Below are 26,867 nucleotides of genomic sequence, written 5' to 3'. Positions count from 1 at the left end.
TTATAAAGATCCTAAAATGGAAAATAACAGGCATGTCTACGATTAAATGTCTCGTTTAAAGCTTATTCATTTACTTAAGTCTAGCTAAGGATAATTGCATTCTTGCGTACTTTTGTAATTCAATAAAATGATATATTTGTTTACGTTTAATAATTAAATCGAATTAAAACCGTCTGCTGGACTACTGCTATTAGAGATATTTGATAATATCGATTACTTATTTAATTATGCGTTCAGGTTACGGTGAACTTGTAAAAGCAATTATAAATATAATTCGTGAAACTTCGTTTGCTTCTCAAAAGACAGAAGATAAAAATTAAATACCACTTTAAAAAGAAGGAATTACCATAAGTTTCAGTTCATGGAGGAGAAAAATGTAATAAAGTTAAAGTTTATCCTGACTGCGATAGTCTTGACTGAGAATTCGTATAACCTTGAATGTTAAATAATTTTCGACACATTATATTCTACCCAAGACGTACGCTGCCTTAATATATAACGGTTTCTCTAAAATGCGAAATAAATGCTAAAAGATTGGAGCGGAATGAAAGAGTAGTTTGCATTGCGGTGATCATGTTTTGAGAACGTATTTGTAGCTGGTTGTTTTCTCATGTAATTTTCATATGGATTTCGTAAAATATAAGTTATAAAAATGAGTTTCATTTAGCTTGTTAAATAAGATGTGTCTTGTGGGTAATAAATTAAATAGTTTCATCTTGTAAAAAACTGATAAAATTGCTAAATGATGTGCTACTTGCTACTGCTTATTTTCAATTTGATTTGCTACTACACGTTTTCAAGTTTTACATTTTCTTTCTTTCAGTTTTTAATAAAGCAGTAACATAATGGTGTTGTTTAGATAGGTTAGGTTAAGCTAGGTTTTTTAAATACGGCAAAGCCTCGAGGGCTATCTGCCTAAGGGGAGCTATGCCTTCGTAGAGGACTTTCTAAGGGAAACTGGCTCGTATACACATTACACATGGGGAAAACACGAAAACACCGATGCAGCCAGTCCGTTCGCGGGATTCGAACCACGGACCGAACTACCAGTTTTCAGCGACTTTACCGCTCGGCCGCTGGCGGGCCGGTGTTGTTTAGATTATATCATTAAAAGGCAACTATTAGCCTAAGATTCCATCTGGTTTTTAGCTAGAAACCTCAAACTATGGAAAACAAGTGTTTCGTACTTCTCTTTGTTTATTACCTTCGATCGAATTCTCTTTAATATCTCATTTTTAGCTCACAGAACATCCTGTTGCTACAACAGCTAACTTTGAATAGCTTAATTTTTAAACTATCAGTAACAGATGAGAAACTGAGAAATTGTGATTCTATTCTTGCTCATATCAAAATGATTATAAGCTATATTTCTCAGAAAATATAACGTAGATTACTTTCAATATTGTAATTCGAAAGTGAAAAGTTTTTTTTTTAAACTATTATCTAATAAATCAAATTTTTGCTTCTCGAAATAGGTGAAAATTTGTTTTTTCAATACATCATCTGTTTATAAATCTGAATTCTTTTCTCTCGCTTCTTATTAAAAATAAAATTACGATTAAAATTAGGCTGCAATATACTACACAGGATTCAACAAATAAACGAAAGAAAGAAGTTTTATTGCATTTTATCGGCAAGTATGTAATTCCTCGTGTAATATAAACTTTACAAGTGAAAGGTCTTCGTTTTCTAAAAAAGAAGGTATATTTCTACAATTGCTATCACTCACAAATTCAACATTCTGTAGAATATTTACACTAGTGAAATATATTTTGTTAAGCAAGAAATGCATGAGAAAATAAATATGAATGATGAACTAAAAGAATTGAGAATTTCAAGAAACATTTAAACTATATTATTTCAATTAATTTCAAATACACTCGTGTCTAAAATTAAGATAATTTGCAAATTATTTCTATTTTTATGAAACGTATCACAAATTAAGATCAAATGAAAACAAACCGTATCACATATCATCAAATTAAGACATAGCGTATCACATATCATCAAATTAAGATAATTTGCAAATTATTTCTATTTTTGCGAAACAACTATTTTTTAAGAACCAAATATACCAATTATGGAGCCGAAGATATGTGCAAATATTCAGATTGGAATACGCAAGCGTACGTGGACGTGTCTTCGCAGGTGTGATTGTGGAAGAGATATAAGCGCCTGAGGATTTTCGGCGATTTTTGAGCTCGTAAGCCCCTGCTACATTCACTGCTCTTCTCACGAGAGGCGGGTAAATTTTAAAAGGCATCAGATAAAATGAGTAGCCGCGAACGTATGGATGACTGAATGAGATGGAGAATTATTGGTAGATGGGAGGCAGGACATCACAAGTATAAGTGGTTACATAGCTCAATGTAACGTATATATATGTTGATCAAACATTTCATTGAGACTTATTTTGAGCTCAATCTAGTTTCCTTACGGTTTCTCTAACTGTGGAAAAGGCTTCACATTCATATTAAAACAGTGGCCTGATGTATGCCATATAGTTGGTCTCAAGGGTGTTGCACCCAATTTGGTCCCTGTGAGACTTTTTAGTATGCATGTCCTTCTGGTGATTATATCGTTGATGTGTTGAGCCCAATTTATCCTACAGTCCAGCTTGTATTCCCAACTATTTGGCTATACGCTCTGCAGCTATTAGCGAGCCATCATACTGAAGTTCTATCTGATACTTTGTGTTGACAGAGTGCATAGCTGTGCTGTCGGCTTATCTTTGCTCACAACCTTGTCGTTTTCTGTGCTCCATAATTTATGCTAAAGTGACAGGTTTAGCTTTTGCTGCAAGGCAGGTACATTGCTACTGGTGGCCCACATTGTTACATCGTCAGAGTAGCACAAAATATTGAAACCTGGGATCTCTTTCAGTTCAGTTGTCAAATCATTAATAATGATGTTAAAGCGTATGCAGCTTAAGATAACATTTTCCGGGAAACAAACCTCTGTTTTGTTGGCGTTACCTTGAGGTTATTTGCGGTATCTAACCTTTACAAATTGCTGGTCAAGGAATTCTTTAAGCCAGCGAAGTATCTTACTACTTAATCTTAGACCACTTAACTTGTTCAACAGTATATTTTGACATACTGGTATCATAAGCGCTCTGAAAGTCAGCCAAGGTGGCCATTTTTCAATGAAACCCATTTTTCACAGGATTGTGTCGATTTTATGACTTAGTCCGTGGTGGATTTGTGTTTTCTGAAGCCGGCCTGATATTTGCTGACATCATTTTTCCGTCTTGAAGTCAGTTGCTTATCATTCTCTTGGATACCTTATATAGTATTGAGGTAAGGTTTATAGGTCTATGATTTTTGATTGAGGCTGGGTCTTTTTTCTTGTGAATGGGTATTATTTCGCCTTTCTTTCAATCTTCTGGTAAACCTGAGTGCCAGGTTTCGTTTATGACTTGCACTAAGGTTATATGGTAATTCTCCCGCCTTCTTAGCATGCCTTCGTGGTGTAGTGGCCAGCACGCTCGACGCGTATTCGAGAGGCCCGTAGTTCGAGTCCCGGATAAGGCTTTGCTCATTTGTCTCTTCTTCTGCTTGCCTTCCTTTCTCAGATTCTTAAAAAATATCTATGAAGGCTCTTTCAGAGCCGCTCTCTTTGCGTGTTTTAATGACATGAATCGCCTGTCTCAGTCCTGTTATGAAAAACCATTGTTCATTATTGAAGTCTTTGCTAGGGGCAGCAGGGGCATAGGATTCATTCGCCTCCACGGGAAGTTTACAAAACACTTCGAGTAGTTCTGGCAAAAAAGATAAGCTATCTGATAGCTGCTTGAAATCATGGCATCTCCATGAGCTATTGGATGAACCTTTTCACGTTTCCATTGTTGTTTAGCTTGGACATAAGCTATCGAGCCATATTTTTTGTAATCCAGGTCTGTCACAAAGTTTCGGAAAAATTGTAACGTTGTAAAGTAATCATTTGTAGATAACTACAAGGTGAGAATAGCCGCCGCATGGATTGGCCAGCCAGATCTCATGACCTTAACCCTATAGAGCATGTCTGTGACGCTCTTAGGAGGGCAGTTTCAAAAAGTCATTCCCCTGCGACAAACTTTCTGGATTTGAAAACTGCCTTGCTGTAGGAATAGGATTAACTGCCACAGGGGCTCCTCAACTGCCTCCTGTCGAGTTTGCCGTCACGTTACATGACCTGCTTGGCTGTGAGAGAGGACCATATCCCATATTAAACTCCTTTTCATTTCGATATTATAACGTGGATTTTGGACATCCTTACACAATGAACTTCACTGATAATCACGCGTACATAAAAGGGCATTTAAACGCTCTACTTCTTTCTCTATTATAGATGCATATTCATACCAAATTTCCTTAAAAATCTTTCCATTCAGAAATTTGACGCAGATTTTCTTAATTTTGTTCTAGAGTGCAGTTTTATAACCGTAAAGCCCTTAAGATTTCTAAGGTCTTAATAATCTGACATGAACTTTTTCATGAGAATATTAAATTCCGTAGGACTATCATATCATTGTGTAATCCATTTGAAGCAGTGTGAGGTATCGATTATCAAATTCAAATTACCCGTGAGCGCAAAATATACCTAAATAAAGATAATTTAGCAGTCCGAAAATATTTCAAAATTTTGTTGATTGTCCTAAGTGTTTGACCTAAGCATAAAAAAAAATTAACTAGATTACACAATTAAATAATATAAAACTAGAGAAACTATATTTTTCAAAGATTTTCTACTGTTTACGTATTTTTAGAACTGTAAATCGCAACAAGTATTAGTTTTTTATTTTTTTTTTCTTCTTTGCGAATTTAAATAAAGTGTTTAGCATTATGAAATTTATGGCGCCTAATTGACAGTTTCTTTTTTGATCACGCATGTATAATTCAATATCACTAATCTGTCAAATGAACTCTGTAAATTGTTTAAATAGTTAAGAGTTATGCCATGTGGGGCATAACGATCACTACTAAAATGGAGAATCTGCTACGCTCAGCACAAAGACCATTCCTCCTAAGCATTACCCGAGGATATAAAACCTCGCCCACTAATGCTCTAAACGTGATTTCAGGACTACCGCCTCTGCATCACTTAGCTCAGCGGGAGAGTGCAATAGTGCGAGTGCTCCGACTCAAAGAGACAATAAGTTTATAGGACAGGACTTATGTTTATATTGACTATGAGCAAAGCATTCCCGAGCCACCTTGCCACCCGGCCGAATTCAATATCTCGATTAACTGCAGGTCACCAACGTGGTTCAAAGCCACTGCAATCTACACCGATGGTTCCAAAGGAGAATGTGGCACCGGTAGCGGATATTGTGTTCTACATGGGAACCAGATCTTAAAGACCTGGGAAAGAAAGCTTAAGCACCACAACTCATTTTTTCAGGCTGAACTGATTTCATTAAAAGCAACACTTGTCTGCGCACTAGAAAATAACTATTCCAGTATATATTTAGACTCAGCCTCTAGCCTCCAGGCAATCCAAGGCACATGTAGTAAAAATCCACTCTTCCGGGCCATACAAAAACTCTTACTAAGAACACCTAAATACTATAGGCCTGAAATCCAGTGGGTACCTGCCCACACCGCAATACTGGGCAATGAAATTGCAGATGCAATAGCCAAAAGAGCAGCAACTGACCTCTACGTTCGCACACTTGACGTGCCTCTCCCGGGTTCGTTCTTAAAAGCTGAGCTCGAGAGAGAATTACTCAAACGTTGGCAACACCTGTGGGAGAGAGAGACCACCGGCAGAAGAGTTTACAGATTTTTTCCAAAAGTCTGCCGGCTTCTAAAAAGTGGCTCGTCTCACTTCACTCTAACAGGACATGATCCCTTCATGACTTACCTGCATCGCTTCAGACGACGCGAAAAACGAGCATTGCTCATGCGAGATGGTAGGATCTCGCATGAGCAATGCTCGTTAATAATCTAACAGGACATGGTCCCTTCATGACTTACCTGCATCGCTTCAGACGACGCGAAAACGAGCATTGCTCATGCAAGATGGTAGGAGATCCGGACCACTATCTGTTCGCTTGCAGAGAGACCGCCAAATATCATCTTAGGCAACCAGTAGCAATCCACATCCATGCATGGGCCGAAGCTACTTCGAAAAATGGAAATGCATTGAAACACATATGCGATTGCATAAATATTGTACGTAAAATCTCAGACAGGCTGGAGTAATTCTCAGCTACCATCCTCGTCACCAGCACAGCCCCTGTATGCTCTGTACCTGTAATGAACTAATTTTATCTGAAGTTAGCTTATTCGGCTTTTCTTATTCCCTGTATATATTTATCTCCTTGAACTGTAAACCTTGAATTATGTATTTTGCCTTATTTTATGTATTGTTTTCACTGTTTTGCCTTTTTTATTTTATGTATTATTTTTTAATATTTTACTTCTTATTACTTTTAGTATTGCTATTTAGTATTTAGCCCTATTTTAGATATTATTTTTACTGTTTTATCAGTCACTTTGTTAATGGCTCATATATTGCACTGTACTCATTTATTGTTCACGTTGTGGATGTCTTTTGTAACCACCTATCCATAACTCTGTAAATATGTAACTGAAATTGTTCTTCTCACCCACAATGCACCCTTCTTCCATCACTGCACTATCGTCTTCGTCCAGCATTTGTTTGCACTGCCCCCAGCAGTCGCCTTGAGTACAATATGTATATATAAGTGTGTTATTTTGATCAAGTTATTTTCGTCAGCGCGGCTACCTGGCCGATGTGCTAACTACCCAGTGGACCGGCTGCCTCGCTGTCGGTGGAAAGAAAGAAAGAAAGAAAAGTTAAGAGTTATATTTGATACAGGTAACGTAGGTAGAAAATGTCTTCAAAGATCTCTATTAGTGCTTATTTAAATGTATTCTTAATAAATTATCTAAAAATTATTCCAGGAATATCTGGCTAGGGAAAAATTCCTTGCTTAAGGTCTTTTCAAGGGAAAGCGTGGAATTTCTATTTAGAATATTTCGAATGTAAATTAATTTCTATTTAAGTGCAAAGGTAACATAATGTTTATGGCTACAGTAACATCTATTGATAACCAAGATCTTCAAAAAACTATATTTTCCTTTACTGAGTTTAACATTTTTAAGTTAAGAAGACTTTGAGTTACGTTGTTACTTTTCAAAAGTTTCCGGTTTCTAAAAGTAGTTGAAAAATTTTGATACTGGTTATAACTGCTGGGTGATAATATCAGATATGAAGTGTATGTTTTCGTAAACATGTCATAAAGGAAGTATGTGTTTTCGTAAACTGCTTACTTCATGAAATTAGAAGCATATTTTTATTCTAGAAAACAAAACTGAATATTTTTGAAAGCAAAATAGAGTATTTAAAGTCAACTCTTTAGGAAAACTTCTGGAATTATGGTTAAGCTTAGTATATTGCTATTCAATTTACTTCGAAAAACGTATATAGAAAGGAAAGGAATTTAGATATAAATGAAACGGTATTAATTATTAACTCGTATAAACTGATATTTTAAATTTCTCTTTTATTAAATATACAATCTGAAGGAAATTAAGCTGCTACTATAAACAAAAGGTAGTGAAATGTTTAATGATGCTAATAATATATGATTTTATTTTTTAAATTATATTTCGAATTACTTTCTGCCTAATTACATGGTGCAAAGACTTGACAGAATCAATTATGAAAGTGACTTTATTGGTAAGAGCATATTTCGAAGAATGAACTAGTCAATTCCCTTTGCATTAAGAAGCTCTCCTAATGCTTTAAAGAGCATGTTTAAAATCATGTTAATGCTCGTGAAATATTTCGCAACCGCTGTAAAATAAAAACAGGGGTTGGAATTAAGTCTGTTGGTGAAGTACTTTGAAGTAGCTATTCTTGCATCTAGACATACTGATTTCTGAGAACTTTGTTGGCTTGGACGTAAATCTGGGATAACAAAATGAAAGCCTTGCTCACACGGTATAGTAAGAGCGTGTTTACAAGTGTCAGACTATTTTCTGTCGCAAAGAGAGTGATGTTTTAAGCTATTTTAGAATATGAAGATCTTATACATTCTGAGAATTTGAAAAGTTCAGTGAAAGGCTTATTGAATGCATGTTGCAACCTTTATTCTGCTTAAGATCTGGAGATTTTCGTGTAAATCACTAATCCACTACCGTTCCCAGAATATAAACATTTAATTAATTCACATGCAGTATATGATAACTATACAAACTGCAAAAATTGAATGAACAATGATTTTGTTTTCAAAGCTATTAGGATAATGAGGCTGCAAAGAGTACTTTTTATCCTTTCTGAAATTAACACAGTTTTTAGTGCTACAAAAAAAAAATAATTCGAAATCTTTAATTTATTGATTTCTTTGAGATTTACAGACGTTTCAAAAAGACTGACAACTGACTGAATTGTTGGTCTTTGAATTCATGTTCTTGAATCTATAGTTGAAGAAATGAATTAAATAAGATTGGTCTTCAATCTGTTTCACTTAAATCGTAAATTTAGTAAAAATTGCTGAAACTTATGATTTATGGTCTGTAGAGTGGAAGCATTGGTGAAATTTAATGAAAAATAATTTTTTGTAGCAGAATTATTCAACTCCAAAGTAATCTATCTGCATAACCCTAAAGTACCAGAGATGCCCCATATAAAATTTAAGAGGGCATTTCTAAAGACGATTACACATGATGAGCCTTCGAAAGCAGTTTTCTAAGAGATCCCTTTAATTTTAGAAAAACACCAGTTTAGATGTGTAGTTCCAAATTGCATTTGTAGAAAAGATAAATTTTAAAATTTTTTGTTCACTTAAATTTACTTTTATCAGAATCTTAAAACTGATTTGCTTTGCATAAGGCAAAAAGGTCTTTTTTACGGAAAGTGAAGGATGAGGCATTAACTGCAACGTTCTTCGTAGCAAATTGGAATTTCATTATTTTTACTAAAATCTATCTTGCAATACAAAATGTCGTACTTTTATCCATTTCTTTTATTAAAAACATGTGTTTATGGCCAACCAATTAAGAGATGTTTAGTCATGAAATTAGTAGCAAACTCCTTTTGTTACGATGTGTTTATTTTTAGTTTATCAGCAGCAAATTATTTAATTAGACAATTTTTTTAGCTTATCCACAAAAACATATCCTACAATTAATATTAAAATATTTACATTTCTTTGTTTAGTATGTGGTAGATGCTAGATATGTCTCGTGTAAAGCTATATATAGTATAATGTGAATTATTTATTATACATATCATTTCTACCTTTTAAATACTTATACTATTATTATTTTGCCCTTTAATTTTTAAGCAGTAGTTGCAGTAAATTTTTCTGGACTGAAAAAATATCGTGAGAAAAAAATGGTTTATTTAATGTTTCGTTTATATTTAAGAACTTATCATACAATATGAACATATATCAAATCATAATGGCGAATTTATTTTTTAAAGATTTGCTTAGATTTTTCTGATGCTTTTTGTACTTTTAGAGAAGCATGAGGATACTTTATTAGAAAAGATAGTTATTCCTTGAGCAAAAGGCTGCGAGAAACACTTAAAAGAATTTTAAATCTAACAGCTTTCATTGTACATATTTTTTCATTTACAACAGGTAATCATTTTCAGTTGCATGAGCATGTATAATCATTTCAGTTGCATCAATTTCAGCCTGAGAACTTTTGAGAACTTTTTTTCTAACTGTTCAGGTTTCCTTAATGTAAATACACTGACGACTTAGTTTTATATTACTTACGCTTTAAATTTAGTTATGTATTATTTTAAAGGATGGTATATGTAAAAATTTAATTATGCAATTTTTAAACAAAATTATCCATTAATATAATATAATTATAGTAAATTAGCATTGTTTATTTATAACTCAAAGCAAGTTTTTTTTTAATTTTGTAATTATTATTTTTTAACACGTAATCGGTATGTTTTATGCCACTGCACTAGGTACACATGAAACTTAGGATGAAGTATCCCAATGAAAAGTTCCATATAAAGATGTTATAAGTCATATCCATCATAACATCTTTATTATATATTGAAGAATATTTATTTATTATACATTGAAGAAAATATTATTTAAATGAATTTATATGATACTGTAGAGTTAAATCCATTTAATAGATGTAAAAAGTAACTAATGGAGCTTTATCGTAATTGAACACACGGTAATGTTAAGGAATGACTGAAAATTAACAATTTTGTTATCATCATATTCTTAAGAGAAACGGAACTTATTCTTCATGTAGGTCAAATAAAGTGAAAATCTGGATTGTCTAGTGTAGTATAACAATGAAATAATGTACCAGAAATGATATGAATGAAATTGCAGTCAAATTATTTTCTAATTATGTTTGTCATGATATCTTAAAGATTCCCTCATTAGAATTACAACAACTGTGTGCTTTTATCTTTTTATTTAAAAATGTATTTTTTTCTTTTATATTTTGTTATGATTTCATATAAATGATATTATGATTTTAATAAATTTGATAAAATTGTATTCATAATTTTTATTCAAATTTGAAAAAGCTAAATTTTAAGCAAAAAGGATGTTTACGGATTTATGTTCTAGTCATAATTAAGAGGCAGAAATTACCGCTATTTATTTTAAATACTTTTCATTAAATTATAACAGATGTGTCGTGAAACACGTATGTTTTAACATTTTTAATTTTTTTATGGAGAAGGATTATTCTCAATAAAATTGAAGTGTCCTTTGATATAGAGATTAATGATCGCTTTTATAAAAGGTAGAAATAACTCTTCTATATTTTTCTTGGAAGTTTCTCAAGGTGAGGAAAACAATTCTTTTAAGCATTTCTCCTCGTACTTTTTCTCCACCTAGTTTCTTTCTGAGGATTTAAGTTTCATTTATCCAAATTGTTTTGGTTGATATCTTAGAGGAATTAAAGTAAATTTAAAATCTGAATATGATGTACAAATTAAAAAATGTTTTACAGATTGCATTAAGATACTGATTAACCATGGGTGTAGTGTATGCCAAAATGAATAGAAGTAACACTTAAATGAAAATTAAGAATATTTTAAAAGTTAGATTTGATGGCAAGTCAAGTTTTATATGTTTTTAATCATTAATTATATTGCACAGATATGATACACATATGATAGCTCTAATGATACAAAATAAAACGATCTTTAATATTTTATTTTAGTTAAATGTCAGTATTAGTTAAGCAAAGCCAGTTTGAGACAGTCTCAGTTTTGGCGTAGAATTTTTATAATTAATTCTATATAGGAAATTATGTTTGTGAATACTAGAGGGCATAATTTTTATACCTGTTTTGAAAAGCAAATTTTTATAAATTTAAATTTTGATGTTTCTGTGAAAAGTATGTATATTTACTAATATCTAAATTTTATTCAATAAACATATTTATTGTCACACATTTAAAAATTGTTGTATCGAAATATAACCTTTCACTGGACTTAAGTTAACTTCTGCTGAAACTTCACTTGCACTATTCTTGTTGCGAAGTGGGATGTCACAACATTATAGCTATTTAAGAAAAACTGGTGACTAAAGAAAGTTTTCGGTTGGTCGTTTTTTAAATTTTTATTCTGTTCTTATTAAAACTGCTGACTAGGCTTCTGTATACCAGCATTCTCTTCTTAAAGATTTATAATGATGTTCAATTTCTAGATTTTATGCATTTTTAGTAGTAAGATTCTTCACTAGATCTGATGAATGTATATTTGTGTCATAGTTCTAGCATAACTCACTCCACAGTGTGAACATTTGGTTAATTATCTAGCTGCTCTGTTACTTTATGTAGCTACTCAATTCTTCTGTGTTTTTGCATCTTTAATTCAAACTTTAACTTTGCTTAACATTTTAACTTTGCCATCACTTGTTCACAGTGAAAGTTCTTGATTCCGTTAAATCATCGCTTATAAACATGCATACTATCTCTTCAAAAACATTGCGTGATATTGGATTGGAACTGAGGATAATCGTATGGTCACGTATAAGGTGACCAACACCTAGGAAAACGATAAGCGCAGTACCCTCCTCCTAATTATGATAACATTTTAGCACTTAATCCAGCTGAGGCTGATTCGTAAAGTGAAGATAAGATTAGTATAAGAAGTAACGAGATGAAACATCTGATTTTGAAGTAGTTTATTAACTATATAATTTATAAATGTGTCTTAATTTTTAATAGTATTTTTATTATGCGAATGAAAAAAGTTTAAAATAGTACTGAAGATTTCTTTTTGAAGCAAGCTTTTGTTTCTTTATAAATTTTGCAACCCATGACATATTAAATAACTTATTTCGGCGTAATAAAGCTGTAGCCATATGTACTTTTATTGCAGTGGGAATGTTCCTGTTCGATTTCCATAAAACTGTTATTTCCAATTTACAAAAATTTTTTTTCTGCATTTTTGGCGAATGTTGAATAAATCTAGAATTTACAAAACTGGAATGAGATAAAGGTAATCTAGAAAATAAACAATCTAAATGTACTTTTATTTTTTCCGTTTGTCGTAATTATGCAATTGAAGCAGAAAGAATAATAAAAAGTTCAAAAATTCTTGAAGAAAAAGCTTGAGAACCCCTGACCTAGATACAGTGAAATCCTTCACAAGAACTACTACTTTAAGGCCACTGAAAGTGATATATACAGAGAGATATTAAATTTAACCACTGAAAAATCATGCAATTTTGGCAGTAATTATTCCCTACTTACAAAATTAATATTTTATTTTGCATCTTTTTACATTTGAATTTTACAAATGAAATCAAATACATTACAATATAGAAGCCTCTTAAGGAGACTGCTTCTATAAAGATCAAAATTACGTCAAACCACTGATTTCACTGTATATATACGTAAAACAGTGAAATATTGTAGAAGAAAGTTTCTTTGTATATATATATATATAATATAGTCTTGGAGAGATTTCATTGTATATATACATAAATTAATAAATAGTGAAAATAATGAATATTAAAATTTTGTTTACTTCATCAGTCAAAAAATATTTATGCAATATTCTTTTAATGAATTTATTATAATAATTCGGAAGTGTAAGTTAAATTCATGTCAAATGTATTTCTAATTTCACAAGAGAAAAACAAAAAAACTTTGAAACAAGGGAACAAAATCTACAATTTCCGTTTTATCGAAATCATTTATTAAAATTTTTGTAAAAGGTTTTAATCGTATGCATTATTACAGGTCTTCTAGATGCGTAGATCGCTTATCATTTTCCAAGCACAACTTTCAGATTCATAGCATGTTGTCATCATCACATTACCTGAAACAGAAACAAAACTCAGATAAGTACTCAAAAAATGGGTTAAATCAATATTTCGGAAACATATATTATGCCTGTATAACTTGTTCTCAAATATACAACATATTTTTAATTTAAAACCATTTTAAATACTTTACAGAGCAAAGAACTGAAGCACGAATGTGCAAATACGCAGCAAACATGGCAAATTCCATATCATGATGAAATATTAATTCTCTACATTGCAATTATTGGAGCATAAACTTTATGACTAAAGAGAAATAAAGGTTAACACCTATTGTTTTTATACTGAAAGTCATTCAAGGGTTACGGTAACACTGCACCTTTTGAACTAGATTTATATTTAAAATTATCATTGATTTTTTTTTTTCCAATGGCAAGCACTTGCCTATAGCCGCACTGGCCACTACTAAGGGCAGAAGTGGTGGATATTTTATTGTGCAGGCACCCAATAGGCGGCCACCGCTACTTCTTATAAAGGTACAGGTAATTTTACATCCATGCCTTCTCCGGGATTCGAACCCGGGCCCTTTGGTATCGCAGTCAGGATTCCTTAACCACATTACGGTTTGGGCGGCATTGATTGTTTTTTGAGAAAAATATATGCTGTTTATACATTGTCCACTAAAAATTAAGGAATATTATGTTTTCTAAAGCTCACCATTGGGAAAAATGTCAGTACCATTCAAATTCCCAGTTTACCTGCACAACAGTAAAAAAGTGTAAGAAAATATATGCAAAACTACTACTTATATTTTATAGAAATGAATATTTATACAGGACTAATTCAGAAGTCAAACAACAAAAATCAGCGTTATATTTTCAAAATTTTCACAGGACTAGTTTCGATGGTTTTACCGAACCACCATCCTCAGCTGCAAAAACGCAAATGAACGAGATAGGATATAATGATTAGATAAGATAAGAAAACCTGGACAAGGATAAGCAAGTGGCGCCATCTGTTGAGGAAATCAGAGCTAAAACATAATTTCTTTAAAGGCCGAATACAAAGTTGGATTGGAATTAAGATCGTTAACTAGAACAGAAAGATTTTTTGAATGTGAAATTCCTCTAGAAAATCCAGTTCTCCAATGGAAGATGTTTTTTGAATAATTTTGGCAGCAGAAAAATTGAAAGTGTGATTTTCGGACCAACAATGTTGAACAACAGAAGACTTCTGTGTTTCCTTTTTTCTAACATATGCCTCATGTTCCTTGACGCGAAATTTTAAGGCTCTCTTAGTTTGGCCAATGTAAATTAAACCACACTGGCAAGGAATCCTATAAATACCCCAGGGATTCATATCCGGAATGAGGTCCTTGAGTATGGATCTCGGAATTTTATTGATGGGAGAATAAACGACCCGAAAGTTATATATGTGCAACTTTATAGCTAATTGATGGAAAGAAGGGAATGACAACAGAATTTATATAATCTCCTAAAACAAGAGTGTGCCTTTTAGTATGTTGAGATGAGAATTTTTTAACTGCTTGATTAATAATGTTGGGTGAAAAGCCCCTGTTAATAGCTATTGCTTTTAAATAATTTAGTTCTTCATCAAGGGATAGTTTGGAGGAACAAACTTGAAGAGCACGGTTAACCGTGCTCTTCAAGTTGCAGACACCTGCAATAACTTCAAGTGCAGACACCTGCACAATGCAGGTCTGTAGGCAAGACGACAAGTTGTTAGTGTCCCTTAATACGAGGTTGCATTGGTGTAGGTTTATGATGGGCAAGAGAATATGTCTCCTGGACCGTGGTGGTATAGGTAGTCTATTCACAATAGGTGTCTGTTCTCTTCACAGACGAGTCCAGGTTCATACTGGAAAATGTTTCATGTCAGCAGCTCATCTGGAAGGAACAACGCAGCAGTACAACGAATACCACACTGTAGAAAGACACAGTTACAAAGATGGTGGGAAAATTATTTAGGCTGGGATCTCTCTCAATGGTCATATTGACCTGTATGTGTAACATGGAGGAACTTTGGCCGGCGTATGATATCGAGACGAAATCCTTGATCAATATGACAACCCATGTACAACTGCTACTGGCCATAAATTTCATCTGATAGATGACAATGTACTATCGCAACGAGCTCGAATTGCTGAAGAATATCTTGAGGGTCACGTTATGGAACGGATGGAATAGCCAGCTCAATCCCCAAACCTGAATGCGATAGAGTATTTTTGGGGCTACCTTGAGAAAGAGGTTACTACTTTAATCCTCCTCCAAGGTCGTTCGATGAGCTTGAACAAGGGTTAGTCCGTGTTTGCTCGTTACTTCCAATTTCACTGACCGAAAACTTAATTGGCTGCATGGAACGTCACAACCGCCAATGTTTTGCAGTTAGGGATGGACACATTGCTTAATAAAACCCATTTTTGCAATGTTAACACAGCAAATTTCCTCAAAAACCTGTGATGTATTCATATTTGTTTTGAACATTAGGAACACTCTGTGTCGCATTCATTAAAGAACTGTTTAGTGAGCATGTCTTCTAAATTCTTTGTTTTTATGTTGCTTCATTCTCAAATTGGACACAAAAAACATGCTGTTTCTTCAATTTTGGAGGACAGTGTATTTGCAAAATTTGTTTCAATTTGAAAAATGCGTCTAATTCAGGTACAAAGTTTATATTATTGCATTTAAAATGATTATTTACGCAAAATTTAACTCCTGATCACATTAAATACGCTAAATAAGAGGCAACTAGGATTCAAATAAAAATAGTAAAGTTAATTCAAATTGAATTGTGAAATAGAACTAAATCATACACGAATATGTATATAGAAGTTAACTTCTTAACAATTTATATAAATTGCGTTAAAAAGGGTGATGCTTATAAAACTCTTAATATGCATATACCGTGGTGTATGTTTTAGGTGTTGTGATATTATAACCTCATTAATAATGAGTCGTATAGGTGGGTTTCTTTAGGTAGACTCCTGGATTTTGTCATGTTAAGCTGTCCCCAAGGCAAAAAGTGACTTGAGCTGGTTACATTTACGAAGAGTATTTATTCAATACTGCATGCTGGATTGAGCTCCACACTTGTTTTTTGAAACCTGCAAAGTAAAATCCTTCCTTCTATTCCTGAGCACTGGAGAACGGTAATCCTATACTATGATTATAGCTTCCACAATCTTTGTAACAGCAGCCAATATCATGCCTTTGTTCACACTTGTCTCAAATACGACGAGCACTGGACGAAAGCCAAACCCGGGCACTGTGCTCAGAGTCTGGGTATCGCAAGCCCCCAAGTAACAACTTTAGAAGAAAAAAAAAGGGTATCATCACACATTAAATGAGTGTTGAAATAATAACGGCAGCCATCACATCAGCATATGTTTACACGCTTCAGCATTAATTTCATAATAGTAGTCACACTTCAAATTTCAAAAGCTTCGAGGTTTACAAATTCCAACATTTTATAATCTAGTACTGTTAAATCGGTAGTTAAGCATCTTAGCCAATGAAAACATTCCACAGTGAGAAGAATAACCAATCGTAAAATTTCTCTCGCTTATCAGACAAATTGAACTGAAATGAGTTCTTGACTGATGAAATTGCTTATCATGTTACAAGAAGCAAGCTGGCGAATCCCTGTCACCAATAGAAACTGATGAAATCTCTAAGCTGTTCGCATCGTAATCTGGCGCAATCTCTCAGCTATTTTCATAACAGTTGTAATAACTTAAAAACTTAATCCAGTGTGACCTCGTCACAGTATATAAAACGAAAGTAGCTAACAGAATAAATTCAATTGTTTGTAAGACAAAAGAGTACAACCATATGACATAATTAACAACTAATTAAATTTCACTTATTAGAAATGAAAAGAAACATGGGCATTCTTTGATAATGCCAGTTTTGTGAATTTCATATATTTTATTAGCCCTAAATTTCTGATTGGGATAACTAACTTTTCCATTAATTAAGAACTAAAACATTAACTTTGCAAGATATGAACACGCGCACCTACATACACACAAAAAATAGAGAGAAAGAGAGTGTAAGTGACGTATGTGATTATGGTAAAGCCTCGAGGGCTATCTGCCTAAGGGGAGGGATGCCTTTGTGGAGGACTTTCTAAGGGAAACTGAATCGTATACAGTTACACATGGGAAAAACCACGAAAACGCCCACGCAGCGAGTCCGTTCGCGGGATTCGAACTTCAAACCGAACTGCCAGTGTTCCGCGACTTTACCGTTCAGCCGTTCAGCTGGTAGGCAGAGAGAAAGAGAGAGATTATATTTGGCAAAAAGCAAACAGGCATTTTAAAAATTAGATGTAATAAAATATGTATTCAGTTTCTTTAATATATAGATAAAGCATTTAAAAATACTTTTACTACTGTCTACCTGATGGTTAAAATTAAAAGTATGAAATATTTTATATATGCACAACTTATACATATTATACGTTGTAAAATTTGAAGGGTATATGATTTGTCAAAATGAGTCAGAATGGTATTCAAACAGACGTTTCAGATTACATTGCTGACAAAGAAAGAGGTATTTCAAATTTCAGACTAAACTAAAAGTAACTTTGAAAAACAAAACTAAAAAACAAAGAAACTTTGATTAACAATCATAAGCAAATGCTTCTCATTATCCATTTAACAAAGAAGATTGGAATAATTTGCTTTGACAATTAAACATTCAACTTTACCAAACAAGTGTTTATATTCATTACTTTAATTACACTGAATTTCGAAGTAAGCAGTTCCATGGAAAACTTTCATAGATTACATTTTAAACCTGCTTCTGTCAATAATTATGAAATCATGTTAGATGAAACAGAAGTTTACTGGTGTTATTCAATCCGATATCGTGTTCCAAGCACATGTTAAGTCCTTAGATAAATGCATTTGGTAATGAAAGTCATATGAGTGAAATAGAATGAACAAGATGTTGTTCCAATTTCAGTAACAAAAATGAAAGCTTTAAGTCATAGGAAAAGTATCTATATTTTATGTGTGAGAGAGTATTTAAGTGAGAGTTCTTTATTATTTGCTTAATGAAGTAAGCAAAGGTTCTGGAAGAGACACCTATTCAGATTACGGAGTAAAAAAAATGTATCATCAACTGGTACCGTCAAGGTAATAGTTTTGAGATTTTTTAAGACTTTCGAAAGCTTTACAGTGAATTTGGGGAAAGTTCAGTGGTTAAAAGCAACTTGCCTGTGAGTTAACTATGTCAGCACATCATTTGGAGGTCACATTTCATCGCGTTCAAAATGAACACGAAATATTGGAAGGTATTGGTCTCTCACTGTAACTAAGCTTTGTAGGCATTTGTCCCCTTCTTTAGAAAGGGGGAAGTGTGAGGACTCATTCTGTCAGAACACGGAGTTAAAATCTCTTACGTTAACAACCCATTTGTTAAAGTAGTAGTCCAGAGAGTCTTCGTTAACAGAAAATATGTGAATGGGTTGTCAGCTTTGGTAAAAGAAGCCTGTCCGTGATAAGGAAGACATTCTAGGTCCAGACTTCGAACATACATTTGCAAAGTGATTTCTATATTTTATGAAATCTAAAATACAATTAAGTAAAAATATTAGTTTTGCAAATAAGCTTCATATTATTACCTCAAATTTATTTTGTAAAAGTTTTAATATTTTGATACCAAGAGAAAACTGAAAAATTATTCAGAACTTATAAAAAAATTAGTTTTTTCATTATTTATTACACTGCCAAAAGAGGATTTGTGTATTAATGATAACTGCATTTTTTATTCTCCATAAAGTATTTCATGAAAAATATGTTGCTGAAGTTTCTTGTTTGTTTGTTGTCGAGGCCATATTTCATTGGACTTCTATTTCCGCCTCAGTTCTGATAAGAGCACACCCGGGGTGGTCCATGGATCTCACACTCCCTTTCCCTTCCACCAAAACACATCAAAGGACTTTATTTATATACACTCATGTCCATTAATTACGGATAATGCCAGCTCCGGCAAATAAAGGTTCAGAAACAAAACAAAAATGACATTCATAAAGTCCATTTATTACACAAAAGGTAAAGAACAAAAAAGATGATTTATGTTTGATACCATTGAACTACGATTTTTGCTTCCGAGAGCAACTACAAAAATATCTTCCTTACAAAAACTTAACATTATATGGTTGGTATGATGGTTAATACATTGTATGTCTCCAAATGATGAAATACAATCCGTTTAACGCCTACGCATGCTGAGTATCAAATTATTGAGCTTATCTTGGGTAAGATTACTCCATTCAGCAAGCAATGCTCTCCGAAGTTACGGTATACATGTAGGAGGTGCTTGACGGAATTCGAATACTTTGCTGATCACTAGACTCAATTTTACGTATGTTCACTCTGGACGCGAAACACGTTACGACCTTAACGCATCAACGGAACGTTATTGATAAAATCTTATACTATTAATAGCACATTACTATTGAAATTTTAAGACACAAATTATTATTGCTTAACTATTAATTATTTCTTAATTATTCATTAATCCTTAAGTATATGACTATGGTAATTACGAAACTGGGAAAGTGATATCCAAATTACAGTAAAATTTCTCTTTTATATATGCACATTTAGGAAAATGTAGTTTTTCAATCTGTCTGCAGGTTCCTGTACAAGCCCTTTCAGTGATAGTTTATTTGCACTTATTTATGTTTCCTTTTGAAGATCTTTCACATCAAAATTTTACATAGTTAGAAGGATATAGATAAATTCACTAACAGGCATACATTTGCACAAAGAAGAATGCAAGCAAATCTCGTGAAGGAAATATATTTTTCTAAGCTGCGATCAAGTAATCGAAGACCTCTTGTAGAGACATTAGGTATTTTTTTGGAAGCAGACAAGATGAAAAATTAGCAACCGCCTTCGTCGGGAATCGAACTACGGACCTTTGGAATACCGGCCCAGCGTGCAGAACCACTACACCACGAAGGCACACGAGGAAGGCGGGAGAAATACCTTATACTCTGATCGTGCGTATCTATTGATTGCCTGAAAACACTATTATTTACTTTAAAACTGAAAAAGGGGGTAATTTCACTGATGTTTAGAGAGGGTATACAAAGCAATACGCACAGTGTACACATTATACAGACTTGGCTTAATCCGCAAATACTAGAGTTTACCCATAGGATACATTAGAGTTTTCGTTTTAAAGGTAGTAAAATGGTTGCTCTTAACCCCCCGAGCGTTACGGATTTAGCCCTGAAATTTCAAAGTTCCTCAAAATGTCATGAATAAGTGGTATTTTCTTGATTTTAATTAAAAAAATGACTCTCTCAGTTTGTACCTTTATTCCTTTTCTTTCAATATACATCCAAACCGAAATCAGATATATTAAAAACCAGCAGAAATTTTTATGTATAACGAACATGTATAATGGCAGCCTTCTATGCGGAATTTTCCCGCCGTAATGCGATATACCTAGATGCTACTAGACTATTTTATGCGTACTTATATTGATTTATTTACGCATGCATTACTCTAAATACTGTAGTTAAATAATCCTTAGTTATAAGTATACAGGCTTTTATATATATATGTCTAAATATCTAATTATACGCATGCATAATTAAATTTTTATTGATAATTTAAATAATTTTATTTTATATTTAGTGGTCTGCATATCTTAACAGAATTTCAAGTTGCATAAAGCCAACTAATTTTTTTCTGTTATTTAAAATCCATGAGGAGTCAGCGAGTTCGTTTTTTCATCTATGTTATCTTAAACTACAACGTTGAAATGTGAAATTGACATTGCACACAAAAAAGGTTTAAAAGAGAAATTCGGTCGGAACTTCCAGCCGATGAAGATCTATTACATTTGCTTAAATATCGCCTTTTCGGTTAAGTTTTATGTCCTTGTAATGTGTTAGTTGCCATGCTAATCAGAATTTGACATAATTAGTTTGTTTCATCATATTATATTGTACATGTAAAAGTGATGAAACTGCATGAGAGGGAAACCAATTGATTTTCGATTGCCAATAAATACGTACCGGAAGAGTTAAACCTGTGTGAAGTGACATACAAATTGATTACTAGTGACCTTTTGCAGAATGCTGCAAAAGGCGATACGTCTCAGACGAGCAGATTTTAGCAAGCAAAGGAGGAAGTAATAGTTAATGCTTCTTCCTACAGCATTTCCAGAATCACAAAATAAGGTCATTAATTGATGCATGCCTTTAATAGGTTAAAATACTTAATCAAGTAAACAAAAATAGGGAAATCCTTGCTAAGTAGGCGAAGCGCTATTTTTTTAATTAAATGCGTGTCGCAAAATGTGCTTTTAAAATTTCTTCTGAGAAGCATCTCAAAAATGCAGCCCCAATACCGAAATTTGACGGTAAATCAGTCGAAAGCATCGAAGCGGCTTAAAACTATTAGTTTAAAGCGAAAACTTTCCAACTCCATCAAACTTTAACACTTAAATGAACTTTTCTGCTTATCATCTTGACGCAAGAGACCTTAATGAATTTTCTCTCCGCCATTTTTCTTCTTGGACTCTTATTATGGCCGGAACCCATCCGGTCGCCCCTTGTTTGGCATTTTGCCATCGCATCGATCCTACACAACTTTGTTCTAAGACGAAGAAAAATGTCCGCCTCTCCAGGGGCAACAAGGCGCAAGCGCTGATCCCCCCCTCCTACCGGTGAAACGTCCGTCGTCAAAACTGGCCACAGACTTCTCTTCTGACCATCTCTGCACTCCCCCTTCTCTCCAGCAAATAGCTACGTTAGCAATAGCAGCATCGATTGCTCCAAGAACGCTCCGGCTCCCGATGAATCGCCATTTTTCATTGCAGCTAATGACTCTGGTTATTCTCTTGTTACAACACGAAACCAAAAACATATGCTCTCTTCTCGTCGAGAAAGGTACTGAAACTGAACCATATGGTTCTCCGACGCCCATTCTGAAGTAGCAAGTAAATTAAATTCTTTGCAAAGCGCTGGCATGTCAAATCAATCTGCTTAAAGTTTTGTTCCGACCCAGAACTTTGAAATGAGTTTGTAATTAAGATTCTTGTAGAAAAAAATCCTTTGCACAACAAGGAACATAACTGACTTCCTTGCCTTCCCAACCATGCTCAAACTTTCTGCGAGCCTAAACTATCTTCTGCTTAATGTAAACGAAACATAAAGCAAATTAGATGTACACCTAACTTTGATTCTCTTATTATTGAGCTTAATATGCTTATATATACACACACATATATATTTTTAATTTATCTGCGCTTATGAAGATTGAGCTGGTTAGGAGTGAGGAAAATTTAAATAATTGAGGATGAGATTTCAATTAAATTTTAAGACTGAAACCTTAGCGCACTTCATATATCAAAGGAGCAACAACACTTTTGTAAGTTGAAAAAGGAATCAAATTCCTAAGATCAACAAATCTTATCTTAAAATGAAGTTACTTTAATTTACGAAGGAGATTTACTTTAAACTTCATTATATTATAAGGCATAATAATTAATAAATATGCCTTATGACGCAGTACATATAATACATATAAAGGTCATGCATTTCCATTAAAAATAGATTAAATAGGATTTGTCAATACATATGTTTTCTGAACTTTTTTTTCTCTGAGTAATCATCGACCTAAGACGATTATTTTTTTTATTTATAGATCTTTCTTAATGTGTTTAAGGTTAAAGCGGTATAGATGTCTACAAATGCAACCAGAAGATGCAGGTGAAAATATGGCATTTCCACTCAAAAGTGATATTTACATTCTTTTGATGATGAGAACAGCTTTTTCAAAAAAAACAGTAGCTATTTTAAAGTATGAAGCCTTGCAAAAAGTATACCACTGAATTATATTTTACATTAAGCAATATTCATAAAATAAGATCAATATTTGTACTGAAAATCAGCCTTAAATTTTAAACTTCTCATAATTCGTGTAATATCAACAGCTAAAGTAATATGAGAAAGCTTCGAAGAAGACATATTAGTTAATTTCCATTTAAAAGTGGCTTAATACGTGAGCGAGAACTGAAAATCTGAAGGTCATTGCATATTGTAACATTCTGCTTCTAGTTGTGGAAAGACCTGCATGTCTATAGTTGACACTGCCAGGCTTCTAAAATAATAACATCCATGGTACAGCAAAATTTAATTTTCTTTGCCTTAGGCTATGTGATTCTGCCCTTAACGTCGCCTGTAGCAAACACTAAGAAAAATAGTTTCTTTGATGTTTATTGCTCTGGGACGGAGTATTTCACACGCTGAAATTCACATTACACGAACTTCTAGAATTCCAGAACTAAAAAAATTATTGAAGAAAGAAAGGAAGCGAGTTTCAATCCTGAAGAAAAACCTGGACAATTTCAGATTGACAGGAAAGATAAAATCTCATCTAAACTGGGTTGAACATGTTAGAAGACCCTTACTGGAACCAGCTGTGAGTAGAAAACCACAGAAAAGTGTAAAAGGATATATGGTATTTTCTCCTTCCTTTCCGAAGGTCTTCGTGATGTAACTGGAAGCACACTCGACACGTATTCGATAGGTCCAGAGTTCGAGTCCCGACTAGGGCATTGCTCATTTTTCACCCTAATGATACTACAAGGATTAAAAAAAAAAAGAACTAGGAAAGGAGACTGCTTAACAGCCCACTAGAAGACTTACTATTGGGTGCTTCCAAGGAGAAAGTGATATTCTTAGCGGTTCACGCTTTAGTCGAAATTTCTTCCAGTCTTTAAAGATTTTTCTCATTGCAAAAACGTTATTTAATTTCATAACTAGGATATAAATTATGCTCATTTGAGAATATTAATAATAGTCTTACCATGCATACTTCTCATAGGTATAATTTTATTCAAATTAAAATGTTTGTTAAACGCTACAAAAATATAGTCTTTATGTACTTTATATTTTATTTAAAAAAATTATTTTCAGGCATGGTCCTCCTTATTTTAACACTATATGTATTAAAATATCTAAATTGACTCACATTACCACTCTAAGCATAAATTATTGAGTACTTCAAGATACTTTAACAAATAAATAAAAATAATGTTTCTAATGAAAAATGAAATTCTGTAGCATGTTTTCAAAGAGGAGAATTAAGAAAATCTCTACATATTTATTAACTAAATACACAGAAATCAACAAAATTCCTTTTCTTGTCTGGAACTGAAATATTGTAGGATGGTGCTTGTGAAGTTTTTTTTTCTTGCACACTGAAGCGTCAGAATTATTTTTATTGATATACCATCTAAAATCAGAATAGAATAACGAAATTCTGCATGTAATATATATTAAACAACATTAAATAGAAGATTGAAAAAAAAGACTTAACATGAATATTACCAAAAAAACGATGAGGTGCCTCTTTTTTTAAACAGGAGCACAGATTCAAATATCATCACCAAACAATTCACAATACACAAACAATCATCATCAAACAATTCACAATACACAAACAATCATCACCAAACAATTCACAAAACTCAAGGTTAGTACTTAATAGTTAGAAGAATCAGCTTGAAGTACAGAGTTTAGTGCATGTTTCATTTCATTATCACCAAATGAGATTCTCGTGAGGGTGCAATGCATTTAAAGCCTGTTTAAGGAGTTATAATACTTATTTACATTATAGATGCATAAGGATTGACTTTCCTTCGCAGGTCTTCGCCACAAGAGTATATTATTTAAATCGCATCACAAAGTCACAAAGATTAATTCGAGAAAGACGCATACTGGGAATTATATATATAGAAACATTAATATATATATATATATTAATTCTCTCTATATATATCCTCATAATATTTAATAGCAAACTAAAAATAAACTGTGAAAAGCTTGTCGTGTTCCATTAATTAATTTGAGATTTTTAGTTTTTTTTTCACTGTAGGTCAACCGCAGTATTTGAACAGTTTAACGATTTTAAATTTTCCTCTGCGGTTTCTTTCTCATGTTTCTTAATTCCTTCACAAAAAGAAGTAATAATTATAATTCAACCAAAATATCAGTAAAACTTCGGTATGCTTTCCACGTGTAAGCAAAAAGAGGGAACTTCATTCCTTCTTTTATTCTTATTATAATTATTTTATTATTTAAATTTCGAAATTTTTTTACTGATAATTGTAACTCCATGATGGAATTCTGGTATAAAGGAACATTTTCTGAGATATATATATCACACTGCCCGTAATATAAAGAAAGAACTTTTTCCATCAAAACCTACATAGGGAAACCGTTTCTGTCTTATAAAACATCAAGGTTATTTATGTCCATCAAGGTTATAAAACGTCAAGGTATTAAGGTTACATGAAAGTTGTTTTCATTTCTTGTAAAATACTTCTAAAAGTGTAGGGTTATATCATATGAGAAGATATTTTTTAATCGTGCCTATACTGTGTACATATAAATAAATAAAAAATGACTAAATCTGAAAAAAAGTTTGTTAGCATTAACTAAATGTAAAATAATAAAGAAATTACATATAAAGAAGCAATAATAATAAACTGAATCAAAGGCAGGAATTTAAAGGGTTTAAAATTTCAAATCTAAGTGAATGAAACAAAAGAGGAAGGCTGAAAAGTATTTTCTTTAAATAATTTTTTCTTTCTTTGAATGTCGCCACAGTCTATTCTTTTTATCTAACATTTTGTACGAGTATTTCCTTTTTAAGGCATAAACGATTGAATTGTATTTTGAGTATATGCTTCTAACAAAAATTGGGCTATAACATTAATTTTATGCCATCAAAAAATTAATTTAGCGTCATCATTTGTACATAGAAAACATTAAGCAGCAAGATTGAATAGAATGAGTATGTTTACTGTTTACAAATTGGATTTCCTTCCACTAGTATTTAGAGCAGTATATATTATATAATATATATATTTAGAACACCGTATGTAAATTTAAAGTTTCCTGTTGGAGCTTCATCTAGAGAATTTGTTTTCCCATTTAGAATACAGACAATGTACGTAGCTAGCAAACCGGTATGTTCTCTTTACAAATATAAAAAGGAAAAAGAATTTCATTCACAATTTGAGGTAGGTTAAAAAAAATCATTGTGCATATCGATACATGCAGCCAAAAAAGGAGAGGAAATATTAATTTCAAGGAAAAGCATAAATTATTTCTTACATCAAGTCACAGCTGAATTACATTACATAATTTAAGAAAAACCACCTGAAGATTATGTATATTATTTGCTTCAAATCCATCCTATGCTTGACCGAGCATCAGGGGGATGGTATTCGAAATTTTCCAGCCGCTCTTACCCTGCCATCAACGTTGCGAAAGAAGTTTCAGTTCCTCAGAATTTAGTGCTCCCCCCATCCATATTCTGCAGTTCCAAAAGATTTATCTGGAATTCGAACCCGAACTCTCTGGTTGGAGATTTAAACTCCATGAAACACCATACAATCCATGGTGGCTTTAAGGTAGAGATATACAAAGAGTTTACAAAATTATTGTACAATTAACTATTAATTGAATAGATATTCTCAAGAAATAAGTCCAGTTTAAAAAATAAATCAAATGAAGTAGATTTTTAAATTAAGATAATTTTGGTTACGTGACATTAATTGTAAATTTATGTGAAATTTGAAGT

General features: G+C 32.8%; 1 long non-coding RNA gene across 1 annotated transcript in view; it reads right to left on the bottom strand.

Moving 5' to 3' along the window:
• Positions 1-13,119: 13,119 nt before the first annotated feature.
• Positions 13,120-26,867, bottom strand: part of LOC118190128 (uncharacterized) — a 272,728-nt gene continuing 258,980 nt past the window's right edge. The window contains exon 3 of the long non-coding RNA XR_004758365.2: positions 13,120-13,281. This is a non-coding gene — a long non-coding RNA (uncharacterized LOC118190128). The remainder of the gene's footprint in view (positions 13,282-26,867) is intronic.

The sequence above is a fragment of the Stegodyphus dumicola genome, chromosome X1 (genome assembly GCF_044657685.1).
Source record: "Stegodyphus dumicola isolate Sdum_Otavi_A_Nest chromosome X1, ASM4465768v1".
Taxonomy (NCBI): domain Eukaryota; kingdom Metazoa; phylum Arthropoda; class Arachnida; order Araneae; family Eresidae; genus Stegodyphus; species Stegodyphus dumicola.
This window is presented reverse-complemented; position numbering and strand designations above follow the sequence as displayed.